This window comes from Eretmochelys imbricata, chromosome 2, assembly GCF_965152235.1.
Source record: "Eretmochelys imbricata isolate rEreImb1 chromosome 2, rEreImb1.hap1, whole genome shotgun sequence".
In the NCBI taxonomy this organism is placed as follows: Eukaryota; Metazoa; Chordata; order Testudines; family Cheloniidae; genus Eretmochelys; species Eretmochelys imbricata.
Genome location: NC_135573.1, coordinates 14,193,393 through 14,213,825, shown reverse-complemented (window position 1 = coordinate 14,213,825; position 20,433 = coordinate 14,193,393). Strand labels below are relative to the sequence as shown.

At 42.0% G+C, this 20,433-nt stretch overlaps 1 protein-coding gene across 1 annotated transcript in view; it reads left to right on the top strand.

Annotated features, from left to right (window-relative positions):
- Positions 1-20,433, top strand: part of KHDRBS3 (KH RNA binding domain containing, signal transduction associated 3) — a 198,816-nt gene that overhangs the window by 61,265 nt on the left and 117,118 nt on the right. The window lies entirely within an intron of this gene.

The following is a 20,433-nucleotide window of genomic DNA, read 5'->3' as shown; positions in this document are numbered from 1 at the left end:
CAAAATCTTACTCAAGGTGTGGCGCCCAAAGCGAGATACAGGTCTCCAGCTGAGGCCTTAGTGGCTCCAAGTAGAGCAGGATAGTTACCTCCTGGAATTATATTCACCTTTTTGCACCTGCATCACATTGTTGGCTCTTGCTCAATTTGTGATCCACTATAACCCCCAGATCTTTTTCAACTGGCTAGCCAGTTATTGCTAATTTTGTATTCATGTATTTGATTTTTTTTTCATTCTGACCTGTAGTACTCTGCATTATGGACAGCATATACTGGTTTTACTTCAAAGATCTGAATTTCCTATTACGATGTCTAGATGTGGATAAGTTTCAGAGTAACAGCCGTGTTAGTCTGTATTCGCAAAAAGAAAAGGAGTACTTGTGGCACCTTAGAGACTAACCAATTTATTTGAGCATAAGCTTTCGTGAGCTACAGCTCACTTCATCGGATGCATACTGTGGAAAGTGTAGAAGATCTTTTTATACACACAAAGCATGAAAAAATACCTCCCCCCACCCCACTCTCCTGCTGGTAATAGCTTATCTAAAGTGACCACTCTCCTTACAATGTGTATGATAATCAAGGTGGGCCATTTCCAGCACAAATCCAGGGTTTAACAAGAACGTCGGGGGGGGGGGGTGTTAGGAAAAACAAGGGGAAATAGGTTACCTTGCATAATGACTTAGGCTTGAATAGAGACTGGGAGTGGCTAAGTCATTATGCAAGGTAACCTATTTCCCCTTGTTTTTTCCTAACACCCCCCCCCGACGTTCTTGTTAAACCCTGGATTTGTGCTGGAAATGGCCCACCTTGATTATCATACACATTGTAAGGAGAGTGGTCACTTTAGATAAGCTATTACCAGCAGGAGAGTGGGGTGGGGGGAGGTATTTTTTCATGCTTTGTGTGTATAAAAAGATCTTCTACACTTTCCACAGTATGCATCCGATGAAGTGAGCTGTAGCTCACGAAAGCTTATGCTCAAATAAATTGGTTAGTCTCTAAGGTGCCACAAGTACTCCTTTTCTAGATGTGGTTAAAACCAGTAAAATCCTAGGGACTGTCAGCTTTTAAGTAAAGCATGTCTATACAGAGAGTTAGTACATGGCAAACTATGGTGTAAATTGACAGTGTTGCAGCATGCTGTGCATTAACAGGTCATGTGAGCCCTGCTACTGCATGCTAAAAGATGTGTAGTGCACTTGGACCTATTGCTGTTTTAGCTTTCTGCGCACTAACAGTCCGTATCGAAAAGCCCTAAGTGATTTTTGTCCTTACTTCATGAAACCCCTCTTCCATTATATTTTGCTTATTGTACTACATTATTTTTCTTAGCCAGTCTCTGTTTGTGTTGATGTTGGTATGAAATAGAAAGTTGTCAGTGATTTATATTTAATATAGATTCTGTTTTTGGGTGATCAGGTCTTTGTTATGAATGCAGAAATTGTTACCAGCCTAACTTTTTGAGTAGCCTGCAGAGAGAAAGTATGATTTTAATGGTTTACACCAGTGAGTGCCTAAAATAGGGATGATTCTGCGACGAATAATTGAGCATGAAGGTTTCGAGTCAACCCTGTGTAAAAGTTAATAGTCCTGCCAACAGTTGTAACAAAAAGCTTTCACGTTGCTGTCAGTTAATAGACTGAGCAAGAGAAAACTCTAAGTACCTGCCCCTCTAGACCTGTAAAAAGAAGGAAAAAAAAAAGGCAGATGGCATTTTGGGACATTGATGCTGACTCTGCCCTTTGAACCTCTCTGTCTCAGGCAAAAATGCAATTTAAGAAATACACTAAAAATTATTTAGTTTAAACTATATTTCTACTTCCTAACTAAACTTTTTTCATGCTTTAATCAGTATAATGTTGTTGAAGGGTATTCTGTCCACTTCATTTACTAACTGACCCTCTGACATAAATATAAAGGGAAGGGTAACCACCTTTCTGTATACAGTGCTATAAAATCCCTCCTGGCCAGAGGCAAAATCCTTTCACCTGGAAAGGGTTAAGAAGCTAAGGTAACTTCACTGGCACCTGACCCAAAATGACCAATGAGGGGACAAGATACTTTCAAATCTGGAGGGGGGGAAAAGGCTTTTGTCTGTGAGATACCTTTACCGGGAACAGATCAAGGATGCAAGCCCTCCAACTCCTGTAAAAGTTAGTAAGTAATCTGGCTAGAAAATGCGTTAGGTTTTCTTTTTTTGGCTTGTAAATTCGCTGTGCTGGAGGAAATGTGTGTTTTTGTGTTTTTTGTAACTTCAGGTTTTGCCTAGAGGGAGTCTCTGTGCTTTGAATCTGATTGCCTGTGAGATTATCTTCCATTCTAATCTTAGAGTGTTTCTTTTATCTTTGTTCTTCTAATAAAGTTCTGATGTTTAAGAATCTGATTGGGTTTTTGGGTCTTAAAAATTCAAGACTGGTTTGTGCTCATCTTGCTTGTTCTCAAGCCTCCCCAGGAAAGAGGGTGTAAGGGCTTGAGGGGCTATTTTGGGGAAATAGGAACTCCAAGTAGTCCTTTCTCTGTTCTTTGTCTAAATCACTTGGTGGTGGCAGCATACTGTTCAAGGACAAGGCAAAGTTTGTGCCTTAGGAAAGTGTTTGTGTTTTTTTAACCTAAGCTGGTAGAAATATGCTTAGGGGGTGTCTCATGCTGGTCCCCACATCTGTACCCCACAGTTCAGAGTGGGGAAGGAACCTTGACACCCTCTCTCATTATTAAGATGTTCTCTGGACCCTTTCTAAATTATACTTCTGGCACACTCTGTTCTAGGAAAAGGAGGGATCCCCCATTATTCCATTTTGAGTAATGTTCTGAGCAACGTATCTTAATAAGAGTTTGGTGCTCAGGCTTTTTATACAATGAATGGAGGAAGATAGGCACCTAAGAATGGGATTCACAAAAGTCAGCACACTAATAGCCAATGGAAGATGCTAAGGATAAGAATGTGTCCTGATCCCTGCCCCTCTTGGGGGTTTGATGCCTGAGTCTGGGCTTCAGGGAGCTGTGAACCCTTACTTGAAGTTAAGTTCCTAAGGTCGGTCTTACAAGGGAAATCCTTCTCCCACTCTGCCCACAGCTTCTTTCTTGCAACTTTTAGCCCAGCAGTTGGAGTATTCACCTGGGATCTGGGATATTCTGGTTCAAGTTCCCCCTCCACCTGAAAGGGGTAAGAGATATTGAACAAAACTTCTACCTCTTCGGGGGGTGCTCTACCCACTGGGCTGTGGGATATTTTGATGTTTGTCTCCCTCAGCCTGGCCTGTTGGAGCAGGGGGATTGGATCCTGTGTTTCATATATACAGCCATTCTTATGCATGCTGTCTCTCTGTGGCCTAAGGATTTCATTAATTATTTATCCCAAGTAGAACAGCTTCACCGGGAGAGATTGAGGAAGGGTGGCAGAGCAATGAAGTCCTCCTCTAGAGCTGAGATGTAGGTGTCTATGAAAACAAGACCTGAATCATCATCATCATCATATTAGATTTGGCTCAGGCTCAGCTCCCCAGTCAAAGGTATAACCTGTGGCATAAGATGGGTCCCCTTAGGGCCTCTATATTAACCATAAACCAAGTACCTATGGTACTGGCTAAATCAACAGGCCACATTTCCTCCAACACAGACTCTTCGATATTGGCACACAGCAGTACCTGACACTGGTACCGAGCTCCTGGGTACCATTATCACTGTCCCATATGTAGGAATGTTGACTGTGCCAATGCCTTCCCAGATAGAAGAGCACCGTAGCGCGCCAGAAAAAGTAACCACTGCTGCTGAGCATGTACTCCTTTTCATCTTTTATGTCTTTTCAGATAAATAGTCCTCTCCTGTGCATCCCCCTTCTCTATGGTTATTAGAGAGGAACTTAGGACACTGTTCTCTGAGCAGTAAAAGGCATGGGTCTCATAAAGAACAGGCCCCCTTGGTATACTCCCCTGGATCCATATTCATATGGTTATCAGTCACGTCCCTACTAGGTACCCTTGGGTATACAATCCTGGTCCTACAAATGAACATTCACTCCTGCTCCCTTATAGGGTTAGATACACTGCCTCTTAAGGGTACGGTATGTTTTTTCCCAACTAGTTCAGTTGGTAAAGTCATAGATCCTAAAGAAAAAGGAGAGAGTGTCATTAGGATCACCAAAAACTTGTGGAAGAACAATTCATCCTGGCTGCAGTTTTGTCACTCCTCCTGTGCCTTGTCCAGTGGATGACTTTAAGGCATTCCAAGTTTTGATGAAACACGTGGCTCAGATCCTTGACATCCTGCTGGAGGTAGTGCAAGAGAAGTTGCATAAGCTGTTAGGTATTCTATACCCTTTAATACCTTGCAGACTGGCTTGTTAATGAAGTATTGTTAAACTTGCAAGGAATCGTGGCAGACTCCAGCATCAATATTGACAACATTCAGAAGAGCAGATAGATGTACAAAGTGCCTCCCAAAAGCTTTGGATAAATCTATTCACATCTGGGGCCAGGGTTGCATGTCATGATAGTGCTTGAGAGGAGCTGATTGCCCAAACTTTCCTGCAGACAGCTTTGGAATCGTCTGACATTTGCAGCATCCACCATAGCTACATTTAGACTCCTAAACTTTTAAGACCAGAAGGGAACATTGTGATTATCTAGTCTGACCTGCACATCACAGGCCACAGAATCTCTCTCTCCCACTTCTGTCATAAACCCATAATGTCTGACTGAGAATCCACAATTTACTGTAGATCTAACCAGCAAGTGATCTGTGCCCTGTGCTGCAGAGGAAGATAAAATCCTCTCAGGGTCTTTGCCAGTCTGACCTGGGGGAAAATTCCTTTTCCAACCCAAATTTGATGGTCCATTAGACCCCGAGCATGTGTGCAAGAACGACCTGGCAGACACTTGGGAAAGAATTCACTGTAGTAACTCAGATCCCTCCCCATCTAGTGGCCCATCTCAATGGCTGAAGATGGGACACATTTTCTACTAGTGGGGCAGGTGTGCCACATGCCATTGTAGACGGTTTCATCATACCATTCCCCCTCCATAAACTTAACCAGCTCAGTCTTGAAGCCGGTTAGTTTTTTTTGCCCTCACTACTGCCCTTGGGAAGCTGTTTCAGAACTCCACTCCTCTGATGGTTAGAAACTTTCATCTAATTTCAAGCCTAAACTTGTTGATGGCCTCTTTATATCCATTTGGCCTTGCTCTTTGTTCTTGTGCCAATATTGCCCCAAGTTGTCAGATACTCAAGGAGGTCTGACAGTTACACGGTAGAGTATGGTTGTGATCTGTTCAGCTCCAAGACCAATGAGGCCCTTGATTTAAGACTGTAGGGCTATCTTGCTTTCTTTTTCAGGGTATAAGCCCAGAGAGCACAAGTCAGACCTCAGAGGTCCATCAGGCAGCATCCCTCAGCCCCATACACCTGTAGTCTGCCAAGAACATCCGAATCACTGAGGAAGAAATTCCAGTGCGGATGATTCTTTGCCATTTCCTTAGCTGCTATCCAGTCTGTGCCTTCCTCTTGGCAGAAGGTTTGACACCATAGTTAAGACCTGGCAGAACCTATGAGGGATCTAGAACTGCTGCCCCTCCTCTTTATGGCCAATGTTTTGCCCTTTTCTGGGAATAGTTGGCTGGCATCACCAAGGTGCATCTCAATTTGTCAGCAAAGTATATTGCTTTCTTACTCTCCGTCCCCATACCTTCTCAGGGATCTTTTTTGCTAGAAAGTGTTGGAAGAGGAGTTGAACTCCGTTCTGCAAGTTGGTGCAATGGAGGTGATGCTTGTAGAGTTCAGGGTCAGGGGACTGTATTTCCACTGTTTTCTAATCTCAAAGAAGGAAGGGAGGTTGTGCCCTATCCTAGAAATATGATGCCTCCAAGTTTCTCTGACATTTAAAGTTCATAATGGTGAAACTGGCTTTTATAATCCCCTCATGACTGGTTTGGGGCTCTTAACCTATTTCCACCGGTGTCTTCATCTGGTACACAGGAATTACCTCATTTGTGATATGGAAGATTGCCCTCCAATACAGGGCCCCCACCCTTTGGTCTTTTCATAGTGTTGAAGGTTTTCACCAAGTGCCTAGCCACTATGGCCGCTCACTCGAGATGTAAGGTTTTCAAGTCTGTCCATTTCTTTGCTATTAGCTCATCCATAGGAAATTACCCTAGCAGCTGACCAGGTTGACCAGTGTAATTTAGAGGTTCTATGCTACTCTGGACCTCCAGATAAACAGAGAAAAATCCACCTTTGTGACAACTCAAAGCGTAGAGTTCAAAGGGGCTGTATTAGATTCTAGGTCAGGAAAGGCTTATCTAGTATAAGAAAGATTCTAAACTACATAGTGACCTTCTCAGCCATCTGTAGGCTCATCCAAAGACATTAGTAAGAATGTGCCTTGCACTTCTGGGTTGTATGACCTCTTGTGTCTATTGCAGTTTGCCACACTTCAGTTTGCCCTTTATAAGGGTACTTGAAATTAGTATATTTGCCAAGCGCATGTTGCAAGGACATGCAGATGATGGTCTCTTAAGAGGTCCTTTCCTCATAAAATTGGTGGAAAGATCTACTTCAGGTGTGCAACTTCTCACCTCTTGTTACCAGGATTCTGCTGAGAGATGCTTCGACTCAAGGGTGGGGTGCTCATATAGAGTCCCTATAGACTTCCCCCAAAAGTTTGTCTGCATGAAATGTTCTGGATCTCATAGCCATCTACCTGACAAGCAAAGCGTTCCTTCCCTTGCATCAGCTGCTGACAGACCATACAACAGCCATGCACTACCTTGACAGACTGGGGGAGCAAAATCATCTTCACTCTTTTTCAGGAGGTCTTGGACTTAGTGTATTTGTTATCAGATAATGCCAGTGGCTCTGTACCTGTCAGATGTTCAGAATTCTCGAGCAAAGGAAAAAAAACCTCAACTAGATTGACTTAAAAAACAAAGTGGAACAGTGTGGCTATTTGGACATCCTGACATTTGTCTCGCTTGAAAATCCTATTTCTGCTATTTTGATCTATTGGCTAGACCTAAAACAATTGGCACTTTTCATTAATCCCATAGGATATCTAACAGCAATTTTCACACATCACCCTCCTGTTCAGGGCCACACACCATATACGTTTCCTGAAGCTCAGGAGCCCCAGCTTTTCTGGGACCTCAGTATAGTACTAACAAACTTTAATGGGTCCCCCCTGTATGCCCCTCTTGACTTCCTTATCTGTGTATGAAGACTACCTTCCTTGTAACTTGGAGGTAGAGACAGTTCAGACCCATATGGTTAGCTCACCTTACATGGTGATCTATAAAGTGACTCTTACACCTCATCCCCAGGTTTTGCCCAAGATTGCTTTATTTGAATCAGTCTATTCACCTTCTCGTTTACTTCTCCAAGCTTCACTCAAATTAAAGGGAAGCTAAACCACACATGCTTGAAATAATGAAAGTTTTGGTCTTTCAGGAAATCCCCTAGATTTTGTGACCTTTACTGACAGGGTTAAGGGTCAGACAGTACTCATTTAGACAGTCTCAAAGTAGGTAACTTTTTGTAAGATCCTTCTGCAATTTAGCCTGGTTAAAGCCACCTGTCTAGATTACAGCTTAGTCCAGCCGAGTATGGGCAGCCTCTCTTGCTTCCTTAAGATACATCCATTGCAGGATACAAAGAGATCAGTCAACAAGTTCTCCAAGCCCTGTTCCTTAGTTGAGGCTTCCAGACTGGATTTTCACTTTGGGTAGAGCTGTCCTGCAATACTTTTTTAAATAGGACTCCTAGTATCTACCTACAAACTAGGGGGTGTAACTGCGTACTAGTCACCAGAAATGAGATCCCTATGGACAATTACAAGCTACTTACCTTACGGTAACTGTTGTTCTTTGAGATATATTGTTCTCATGGAAGCCATGACCTGCCCTCCTTCCCTGCTTCTGCATAGTCTTGTAGCTTTGAGATTTTGTATCCGTGAAGAAGCTGAGGGATGGTTGGGCCCAATCTGTCCTTTATGTCCCCAATGGGGGAGAGGTCCATGAGCATCCAGGGTGCAGATGTGGCTCCAACAGACATTGCTGGCCAAAAGAATCCAATCTCATGTGCATGGGATGCATACACACCAGAAGTGGAATCCTTGTTGACAGTACATCTTGAGGAATTAGTTACTGTTAAGTAACTACTCTTTTCCATTTTATGAGTAAGTAGTTTGTTGAGCCAGTTCATCCTCTCGGAAACCTGACTTTCTTTGGCATTAGAAGGAATATGGGGAAAAATGGCTTCAGTCAATAATAAACTAGTTTTCTGAAGAGACTCATCATAACTTTGGGGGCAGTTACTTCCCTTCTAAGGTAGGTTAAAATTTAAAGATTGTTTCATATTGACTTTTGAGAATGACTGGTATATAGATATAAAGCTGTGAGCAATCTACGTATTGTATTCCCTTAAGTATTAGTCTCAATTATGTACTCTCAGCAGTCAGAGCCTGTATTGTGGGTTTATCCCCATGTTAAATTGCTACTGTTTACTTTACTTTAAAATGACATTTTGGTCTATAAGCATTTTGTCTACTGTTACAAGTAACACCAAAGATTAGTGTAACCTTTTCTTCTTTCTATCAGTGTGTTTATATTGCACATTTGACAGTACTTAATCTGTTTCATAGGTCAATGTCTCTTGTTTTGAATGGATGTTTAACACAAATAAAAAGAGGGAGGAGAGAGAATTCTTAAAAAACAAAACAGGAAAAGATGATTCTAAAGTGACAATTTCCTACAAGGAATTAGGTACAGATGTAGTACCGGAAATTGCTTTGGAATTTCTTTAATTGTTTAAATCTAAAGTTGCTAACGTTGTTTTAAGATCTGTTGTTGTAATTATAGCTATGGTTACCGGATACCCCAAGTGAAGGGGGCGAATATTGTGTAATACAAACTGGGTGCTTGAAATGGAGAGTCCTTTTTTTTTTTTTTTTTTTTTTTTCTCCCTGTGGAAGCTTTGCATTTCTTGGAAGAGGCAGAGGAAATTCTCTCAGGGTTTTCTGATATCAGACTGTTTAGGAACAATGAGTTCTGAATGCTGAATAAACAATCACAACTGTACTCTGTTTCAGGGATCCCACATGACAGAACCCCCTAGCGGAGGACCTAATACGCCATAAAGCTACCTGTAGCTTTGGAATTGGCTTGTTAGAGCTTTCCAAATAGACCATTTGGTCAAGTGTTTATACTTTCACTAAGCATTTAAGCTGGATAGATAGCATGCTCTGCAGATTTGTCTTTGGTGGGGATAAACAAGGATTACGTGTCTTATTACGTATCCCCTCTACCCCGTAATTTATATGTTTAAACTTGATTTAGCATTGATATTCTTTTCTAGCTGAAACTCATACAGGAGATTAAATGCCTAGGAAAGGAATGTCCTTTGTAGTCTGAATGTAAATCTGGAAAAAAAAATCTGTTTCTGATTCCTAATAAGGTCCAAGGATCCAAGACTTGGGTACTCTGCTTTATACAGACTTGGAGGCAGACCGTGCCTGCTGTCAGAGGCAGAGGAAGTGTGGCTCCACTTGAAAAATCTGACCTCATCTGCCTCTCCAAATGCAGGCAGACTAGCTCCTGCTGCTCCTGCAGAAAAAAGGGGTGGGGAGGTTGTCAGGGTCTTCCTTTATTGAAAGAGAGGGTTGCCTCAGATACTGGAACTCTCTGCCAGCAGCTCACCCATCTGGGGTGCTCCAGGATGAGAAACTAAGTGGGGAGGAGAGAGCAAGACACTGTTTCCTGTACCTCTCCTGTTGATTAAGTGCCTGCATGAAGATGTGCCTGTTCTGTGGAGGCCCAGCCTCCTCTCAAGTACTCAGGCAGAGGCAAAGATTCCTGTAGCCTCAGTCCCCAAGCAGCCAGGAGAGCTCCCAGGAAGCGGTGGCAGCATCTAAACAGCAACATCCCCTAGACCTGGGACCAACAAGTGGTGAATCCCTCATTTTCCACCACATGGGGATAATATAGTTTGTAGTACAATGTTAAAGGGTCAGGGAAGTTTCTCACCCAGCTGCTGGAGCCAATTCTCAGTCAGTACTGTTGACTGCAGAGCAGCTGCCCACCTCCTACCCTGCAGCTATGGCAGTGATGGAACTAAGGAAAAGCATCTGGGACAAAACAAGGAGAGTATGCTAAGAGGCAGTCAGGCCCAACCCTTCCCTCCATTCTGCAGTATGCCCCCTCCCCAGCCCTGCAATGACTCAGGGCTACTCATTGCCAGCAGTGTCAGCCCAGCGCTGTCTCCCAGTGCTGTAAGTGGGCCAAGGGGGACTCCCTTTGAACCTCCAGGACTGGAGCCTGGGATGACCCCTGCTTCTGGGGTGAGGTCAGCCTGTGTTTAGGCCATGTCCAGGAATCTCCCTTGAACAAAGCTTGGGAACTTGTGAATCTCTTCTTCACCCAGTCCAGCAACACCTTCAGTCTGAATCTTCTATTTCTCAGGACAGGAAAGTTGCTGAAAAGAGTAACCACAAAGTTCTTCCCTCTCCAGGGCACTGTCAGAATGAAATTACTCTTTCTCCTTCTGGGGAGGAGGCAGATCAAGGACAGGCAGAAGAAAAAGGTCTCTGACATTCAGATCCTTCAAGTTTCCGCAGCATAAAGCATGGGCACGCAAAAAAGAGTCCCCAAGCGCTATCTCTTGAAGAATCTGATTCAGGGGATTCCTCTAGGAGGTACTCCAAGAGCCACAAAGTGGAATTGGTTTCCCTTCAGCTGTATACATCAGCAGAGTGCAGAAGGACAGGTATTCTCAGCACATGGCTCCCCTGCTTACCTCCCCAGAGTGCACCAGGGCAGATATTCCTCCATGCCAGTGTACCCTGTTCATTTTCCACAGAGTGCAGCATGAGGGGGGATAATCAATCCTGGGGCCCCCTGCCCACCTTCCTAGAATGCAGCATGGCAAATCAGTGCAGAAAAGACCTGGCCATAAATAGGTGCTGTCTCCTCTAAGCGTGCATATCCTGTGCTCCCCTCAGGGAGTCTCCCTACTTAGGGGAGAAATGCCAATGCTCCTAATCAGAACTAGAGACTCGAATAATATATTTTAAACAAAAGCCAATCACACACAGGATAGACCTAGACTTTCAAGGCAGAGTGCGCTGAATACTTTGAGAAATGTAAACTGCAGTTATGAAGTATACAGATGCCTTAGGCAAGCTATAGCTGTATATCCCTCATGCACTCTGTGTGTGTGTGTGTGTGTGTGTGTGTGTGTGTGTGTGTGTGTGTGTGTGTGTGTAACAGTGGGGTGCTTAATAGCTCTAATTTCCAGTGTATTCCAGTGTCACACCTGATAGTCTGGGAAAGCATCAGACTGTCCTCCTCAGTTGCCACTGTAGGTCACCAGGCCCTGCCATCCTGGTTTTTGCTCCCAGCTTCTGTTGCAGGTTGCCACATGCCTTTCTACCACCTCTACCTCCTTCCCCCATCAGATGGCTCTGGAGTGATGAGAGGGATAGCAGCCCAGATGTGGAAGAACTGGCAGGCACTAAGGGGAGTCTTGCCCACCATTTCTTTTTTCTACTCCATGCTTCTTCCCAGGCCTCCATTTTACAAGGCCAGAAGATTTGTTGGTGTTCACCAGTCAAAATGTATCCTATCATCACTGCCATAGATAAATGTTCCCTTTCTTTGATTGTCAGGGACTCGTTTCTAACTGGATGAGATTTTTATCTGAAAGAGTGACTGTGACAGTCTATGCCATTATATTCACCACTTTTTCAAGACTGACAGGTGTTGCACAAAGTATGCCTTGAGATACCATTTGAAAAGTCACAATCTGCTGAACATTATTATCCTATTGAAATATGTAGTAATACTAATGTCAGGTTATGAGATTCTACTGTATATTGTTACCCAGAATTATAACATTTCAGTAGCCCCTACAAACCAGTTTTTCAGAGACACACACACACACACACTGGCCCCAGCCAGGTGTTAAAAAACAGAAGCTTAAATGGCCATTCTCACGTCCTCAAGAGACTGCTTGTCATCTGCACCCCAGCTGGGGGTAATCCTTGAAGAAGGGAGAGGGATATAACAGAGACAGTAACCTCCAACTCACCTCTCCTCCCCCATCTCTCTGTTTATGACATCAGTGAATACTTGAAGGACACCACTAAAGGAGGGGGGTGGTCCCAGGCTGAAAGGGGACCCAAGCTGTAAAATGTACAGCAGAACACGGTGAGGAAAACCTTTTGCTTTTAATTGCCATTATCTTGTTAAATTAGATTAGCTTGTATATTACCCTTTTTTTAAAAAAAATTGTTTTGTAACTAATCCTGCCTTTTTTATGCATCATTACTGGTAATCACTTAAAATCTATCTTTGTGTAGTTAGGACACTTATCTTATTGCTTTGAATAACAAGGTTGGTGCATAGATCACTTCAATGAAATGACGGACTTCCTATGAGCTTGCATTGTTCAGTAGTGTGCTGGGTAGTACAAGACCCACATTTCTGGGTGGGAAAGTCTGGACTAGGGAACTTGCTGATGTTGCTCTGCAGTTTAATTCATGAGCGAGTGGTCAGAGTGCTCATGTATTTATCTGGAAGTGAATTTGCATGCTGAAGGCTATGTGAGCAGGTCAGAAGTAGCGGTTCTGGTAGCAAAGCAGTATTAAAAGCACCTCAGGTTATAGAGTTAAGGGGACATCGCTGTTCAACAGTCCAGATTGTACCCTGGGTAATGTCACATGGCCTCCTCATTATACAGACCCTTCACAGGCAGCTAAGGCCAGGCAGCTGTAATCTCAGCCCCCTCTTTGTGGCATGAACTTTATCTGGGACAACAGGCCAACAAGAATGAATAAATAAAAAAGAACTGTCATCTGACATTCTAAGTGCCTCCTCAGACTTTCACAAACAATGCTTACATGGGTGGACGGTATTGCAAGTATGGTCCCTTTCAACCTATAAACTTAAATTGCAAACCCTAAAGCCTTCTTCCTGAGAAAGAGGAGGAATCTGGGTAAGCAGATGACCTAGGATGGCTTCTATAAATGGGAGCAGTAGGACCTGTTCCTCCTCGCCAGAGACATTGCATATTGCTCATAGTCATGCCAAAAAAAGGAACACTGCAGAACAGCTATTGACATCAGTTATCTCAACAGATCTATGAGGAACTTAAAAATTGAAGATGAAGACCTTAAAATCCACACTAGCTGCCATCAGCAAAGGGGACTGCATGACTTCAAGTAGATTTGAAGGGTTCCTATGTCTATATCGTAATTAAAAGTCTCATAATGCTTTCTAAACTTTCCTCTTGGTCCTTTCCCTTTTTGGTTTAGCAACAACACTGCAAGTGTTTTATGAAAGGTTTCAGAGTAACAGCCGTGTTAGTCTGTATTCGCAAAAAGAAAAGGAGTACTTGTGGCACCTTAGAGACTAACCAATTTATTTGAGCATGAGCTTTCGTGAGCTACAGCTCACTTCATCAGATGCATACCGTGGAAACTGCAGCAGTCTGCTGCAGTTTCCACGGTATGCATCTGATGAAGTGAGCTGTAGCTCACGAAAGCTCATGCTCAAATAAATTGGTTAGTCTCTAAGGTACCACAAGTACTCCTTTTCTTTGTTTTATGAAAGTGATGGTATTGTTAATAGCAGCTCTCAGACAGAAAGAAGTCTGTCTGTCCCTTCCTGGGTTACCTCCTTATTCAAGCCTCATCTAGTGTCAGTCATAAATTGTATCCCCAAACAGCAAGGATGTGCTGAGCCTTGGTTTTGTGAAAGAGTCAATTAACAGTTTCAACATATTCTCAATCTCTCTGAGTGGGAGAAGTCCATTATCCTCTACAAAGTTTGTTTGTGGCAGGAAAGACTGGAGAAGCTGAAAAATCTTACCAAATAGTCAACCTCTCAAAGGCAATACTCATTCATATGCTTGTCTCTTCTGGGATCTATGGTCTACTGTGTGGATATTCATAGTGTGCCACTGCTCACATAAAGACAGTACAGAGCTTCCTCTTACTCCTCCATCAACTGTTTTATCTAACCCTCAGCGAAGGTGTCTCACCCCAAGAAGATTCTCAGGTCATTCATGTGGTGGATGAATCCAAGTAAACTAAGATTTTTTTTTTTCCCAGTAGGAGAACCAGTCAGCATAGTTATCTCCACAAATGCTCACCCTGTATCAAGGGCTGTCCAAGGGATCTGTTCCAAACGAGAGACCAAGCACAGCATAAACTGGTTAGAGCTCAGGGCAGTCCAGTCAGTCTCAAGGCTTTGCGCTCTCTCATCTGGACTGCCCTCATGTGCTGATCATGACAGATGACATCTCTGCCATATCATACATCAGCAAACAAAGGGGAACAAGGTCTACAATCCTTGAAAGAGAAGCTCACCTCCTGATGACTTGGCCAAAGGACAATTTGCTGCCTTTGCATCCAAGGAAAAGTCAATGTTGTGGCTGACTATCTCTGTAGTCAAAAGTTAGATCATCAAAAAAGGGGAACTAGAGGTGGAGGAGTTGCATCCCTTGGTTAAGAAATTTAATCTCACAGCAACAGATCTGTTTGCCTCCCATATGAATCACTAGGTTTCAGTGGTATTCTCTTGCCAGTGGAATCACAAAGTCAAAGCAACAGATGGCTTGTTGCAAATGTGGCAAAAAGAGGGACTTGTATACCTTCCATCCCTTTTTATATCCTCACCAGAATGTTACTGAAGAGCAGTAGAGAAACATCATTGGTAATTCTGGCAGCGCATGGTTCTCTGACTGCCTTGATATGGTACAAAGCTCTCTCATCTGCTTTCCATCCAGAAGCGATATATTACAAAGGCCAGTCATGCATCAGAATCCAGACAGTATGAACCTGGGTGCGTGGTTCTTGAATAGAGCCTCTTAAGCCAAAGAGGTTATTCAGAGAGGTAATATCCACAATTCCATATATTCATGGGCCTGGTTGAGGCTTACTCATTACCACCAGGACAGGTCTCACTCCTCCATTAGCATCGGTACTGCACATTCTCAAGTTTCTTCAGGATGGACTCCAGGTGATAAGCCTGACTGTTCAAACACTGAGGTCAAGTTGCTGTTTTGTGTAACATCCTTATTGCAATAGACAAGTAGTGAATTTCATCTTACCCAAATATCCAGCATTCTTCTTATGAGAGCAGTATGTCTTCTACATCCTCCTTAGATGCCTAAAGTTCTTTTATGTGATCTTACCTGGTTCTCAGGTTCTTCCATTTGAGCCTGTCATGAAGGTGCCCTATTACTTTCTAACCGTTGAAGTGGCCCTTCTGATTGCAATCCTGTCTATTCTGAGTGAGTTGGGAGCTGTCTTTCTGGAACCTCAATATTGCACCTTCCATAAAGTTGAAGTGGTGCTCAATATTCGACCTTGTCTTCATACCAAAGATAAACTCCATTCTCTAGAGGGCACAGGAGATTATTCTTCCATCCTTCAGCAAAGCTCCATCTTCCCTCCCCCCCCCCCCCAAAAAAAAAAAAAAAAAAAGAGAAACTGTGGCTTACTTTTTCAGCTCAGACGACATCCTAAAGTATATATTCACCACACAGCTCAGGTCAGAAAGGGAAATGTTCTGTTTGTGCTTTATTATCTTGTGTCAGAGGGAAAGAAGGTTTTGGAATTCTCCATTTCCAGGTGGCTGAGGTATTGTATCTCAGAACAAGAGTTAAAGAAGCGTAACTGCATTTTCTAATATCAGAGCTCAATCTATCAGACTTGTGGGAGCTTTATGGGCAGAAAGAGAAAATCTGGAAAACAGCCACATGGCCAACTGCTCATGCCACTTTCAAATTCTACAGTCATCATCTGATGTGGCCTTCAATAGATGGGTGCCTCTTCCTTTAGTATCCCAGTAACTATTAGAAAAGAATTCTATTTCACATCTGTACACAACTGGGTAGAGTTCCTCTGAGTGGATGCTGGTATGAAAATCCCAGTGTCATGGATCTGTGGACCTCATTATGAATAAGAAAATAGGAAAATGTGTCTTAAGTGAAAATTTCCTTACTTGGACTAATAAGGTCCACAGATCCAACCCAACCTGAATGGGCTGTTAATTGATAAACTTGAGTGCCATTTAGTAATTTGATATTTTTCCCAATCACTGAATTCCTTACTCTGCAGGAGGATTGTTCTGTTTAGTCTTTAGTCTTAGCCTAATTTTCCTTATTGATAGTGTTTAGTTTTTCAAATGATGTGCAAATGTTTCAACTGGTGGTTTCTCAGTGGTGGAGTCACATCTCCCCTGCCTCAGACAGGTTTTGGTCTGCCTTTAAGGCTGCATTGAGCAGTGTACCCAATGTCATGAATATGTGGACCTCATTATTCCAAGAAAGGACATTTTCAGGTAAGACACTAATACATTTTCCTATCGATGGGATGTTGTGCTTGGATAAAAAGAGATCTTTAATCCTGTGTATATATAACTAGGCACACTTTAAATTTGGGGGTTGTGTAGGAAGTAAATCTGTACAATGATTAGGTTAAACTGATGCACTATATTAGTGCTGAGACTTATTTTTCAACATACCAATTATTGAATATATTTAATACAGAATTTTCAAGTGGAAATTTTTCTTTTCATGTAATGTTGACAGTGTATAGGATTATTTTTAACTGTTCTTCATTAACCTAAAATGAACAGCCGTCTTACGTTTTTTTACCACTCAAAATAATTTTTTTAAATAAAGTTATCCTGCAGTTAAAGGTGACCTTCAAAGTGGGGTGAAAATGGCTTGTGTTCCTTTTCACTTCTTTATGATGTGTAGAAGACAGCTCTGAAAGGTTTAAATATTGTCCTTATTTTTGGATTTTAATCTTGGAAATATCAGGAAAACTGAAATCTAGTTCTCTCTGGTTTTGCTGGAAGTCTTGGAGGTTTCAAATTTGTTGTAATTTTTTTTTAAAAAGTCTCTTAATTGTAGGGGGCAGGTGTTCTGAATCTTTAATCAAGACCTTTTATTTTTCTTGAGTGTTTTTCAGGCATTTAATTGAATAACTGAAACCAGAGTCTTTTTCTGCCCAGATCCTCTGCTACACAGGAGCTCTGCTCAGTGTAGCTGGGTATCCGAGCACAAAGGTGGGTTTAAGTCATTTTGTATTCCCTGGTTTCACAAGGGCTCTTGAGGGGGAGTTCAGTCCCCATTATAATTTAGAGTAGTCTCAAAGAGGGCTTCAGCTTCTCTTACAAGAAGTTTGTACAGCACCATGCATGAGGGGCCCTGACTTTAATTTGGGCATTTGAAACTACAGTGATATAAATAATAATCAGTTATTGGTTGATTTATGCCTTGGAATATGCGGGTTCATATCTTGTATTGAATCTCAAACAAAGAAGTCTTTCCAATCAAGTGTTTCTCAGGCATTTAACTTGAATAGGAGCTGAAACAATGGTTTAGTTTGGGAAAGTAAATTCCCATTTGGGGCAAATGTTCTTTTTCCATGCTTTTATCCATTTTTAGAACCATAGAAGATTAGGGTTGGAAGAGACCTCAGGAGGTCATCTAGTCTAACCCCTGCTCAAAGCAAACTTTTGTAGCGGGTTTACTTCCTACATTTTCTAGTTTGTAGGTTTTTTTCTTTTTATATGAACAGGGTAGCAAACTAGATTTTTAAAATATAGCTGTCGATTTTACACTTGGTCTTTGGAGAATGTTGCAGGAAGGGGTCCTTGAGACTGAATCTAGCCTATGGACCCTATGTTAGACATCCTTGCACTAAACATCAATTTTTGTCAGGGTTTTAAGCTGTCTCCAGCTGTTTATATCTTCAAACCATCAAAACTTTACAGATTTGCAGCATGGATTTGACAGTTTTGAAACATGAGTTATGTATTTAGAAAAAAGAAAAGGAGTACTTGTGGCGCCTTAGAGACTAACCAATTTATTTGAGCATAAGCTTTCGTGAGCTACAGCTCACTTCATCGGATCATGCGTCCGATGAAGTGAGCTGTAGCTCACGAAAGCTTATGCTCAAATAAATTGGTTAGTCTCTAAGGTGCCACAAGTTAGGTGTCACTAAATTTGTTAGCCTCTAAGGTGCAACAGATTTAAGCTATATCAGACTAAGGTCAGAAGCCATTTCCAAAGACCAAGGAGCTGTTATGGAGGACATCCTATCGGCAGCTCCCACTTTTTGATACCAAGGAGCTCAAGCAGCTAGGTTGATCTCAACTGTGATTTGTCAGGGGAAAAAAAAAGGAAATTCAATAGCATATTGATAAAAATTCCTATATTTTTGCATGCATCCGATGAATTGAGAGCTGTAGCTCACGAATGCTCATGCTCAAATAAATTTGTTAGCCTCTAAGGTGCCACAAGTACTCCTTTTCTTTTTGCGAATACAGACTAACATGGCTGCTACTCTGAAACCTGTCAATGTATTTAGAAAAAAGAAAAGGAGTACTTGTGGCACCTTAGAGACTTTAGAATTTAGAGCTTCTCAGCGCACAGTGAGCAGGTCTTGATCTGACATAAGGGCGTAGCTAACACAGTTCCTCATTCACTGAATAATACGTTGACTAGAAGATGTCTACTTAGCTTGCACATGATGACTAGCTTCTACCTTCGGGCATTTTGTAATTGAGTAGTGAAGCTAATTTATTTTTAGTTATGTTAATTCTGGTTTGTTCTGCTTGTTTTCTCCTATGTGAATATTGCAGAGATTTGAGATTGGTGTATTTGAGGTGGATTACTTCCCTCAGGATAAAGTGTGTACTGTTTTTTGTTTGTTTTGTTCTTTTGAGTCTAATGCCCGCTAGTTAGGAGAGCCTAGTAGTTAAAATGAGTTGGAAAAGCTTTTTGTCTTCAAAAGGAAGTGAAGTTCAGCAACTGTAATTAATTATGCATTAAAATTATTTTAATTTTGTAAATATTATTTACTGTATAGTGTTATGTGGGAAGACTACAAAAATCAATATTACGTTATATTATGTGTTTATAAAAACAAATAGTATTCAGTTGACTAAACTACTTTTATCAAATGTCATTGAGAAGAATTGATGCTAAATATTTCTAATTTTGATATTTTGGATAAGTATTAAAGTTCTGTCTTCTGATTTATATAATAAAATAAGCAGTTGGTCTTTATATATGCATTGAAGATTTATTTCTATTCCTTCCTCTTACCTGGCTCTGTTTCTAACTGTTTCTACAAAAATAGCCTTGTAAACATTGAAACATGGTATGGTTTGAACTATTGACCTGTTGTTCCATTAAACTGAAATGGAGATTTTTTTTTTTACATATAAGGCTTCTATTTGTAAGCAATAATGATTAACCAAAACCATTAAATCTGTAAGGAGGGGATCAACTAACTAGCACTCTGTTTAAATATATGATGTGTAGAAAACTGGAAGCTTAAGGCTATGGAAAATTTTGTAACCTCTTATAAAGAATTTTGTGGAAATCCTGACTAGAGACAGAGAGTTTAATCTAGTAAGATTTTATGTCACATTTAATATCTAGCTAAGATTGATCCCCTCCTGAAAGAAAGATGTAATGGTTTTGGTATATTATGCTTAAATGTTCATTGACTACTCCAATAGCAGGTTCTAATCTTTCTGTTAAAACTGATGTTCTAATTCTTGTTAATCACAGGATCAAAAAAGGATCATGGTCAGTGTCTGATAAAATAACCCCTACAGTAAATTACCTTTCAGTATTACCTCTCCAGGCAGACACTCAGGCATATAGAAAATATAGGAATTTTTTATCAATATGCTATTGAATTTCCTTTCTTTTTCTGACAAATCACAGTTGAGATCAACCTAGGTGCTTGAGCTCCTTGGTGTCAACAAGTAGGATCTGCCGATAGGATGTCCTCCATAACAGCTCCTTAATCTTTGGAAATGGTTTCTGACCTTGGTCTGATTATAGCTTAAATCTGTCGATCATAAGTAAGGCTACATTTTAGTCATATGTATTTGTAGTAAGTCACCCCAGATCATGGGCAGAAAACAAAAATTCACCAGTTTTGACCTGTCCATGACTTCTACTAAAAATACCAGTGACTAAAACTTGCAGGGGGCTGCCCGCGAGCCGGAGCCAACCCACAAAGCTGCGTAGCCGTGCCTCCGCCTAGCATCTGAGTGAGGGGGATGTCACCGCTTCCGGGGAGCCCCCCCAGGTAAGCACCGCCCGGAGCCCACCTCATCCCATCCCGTGCTCCAATCCCCTTCCCCCTCCCACATCCAAACTCTGCTGCTGGGGAGGGGAGTGTGTGGGAGCCTGAGGCTACCCCAGCGGCCCGTGCAATTGGCGCAGGGGCTGCCCGAGCTGCCCCTGAGCCAGGCGCACTGGCCACTACAGAAGTCGTGGAAAGTCACAGAATCTGTGACCTCCATGACAAACTGGCAGCCTTAATCATAAGTGCTTATCTTCTTACGGAGGGTTTTTGAGGGGTGGGGTGCAGGGGGCATATTCCTTCACAGATAATTTTTAAGGA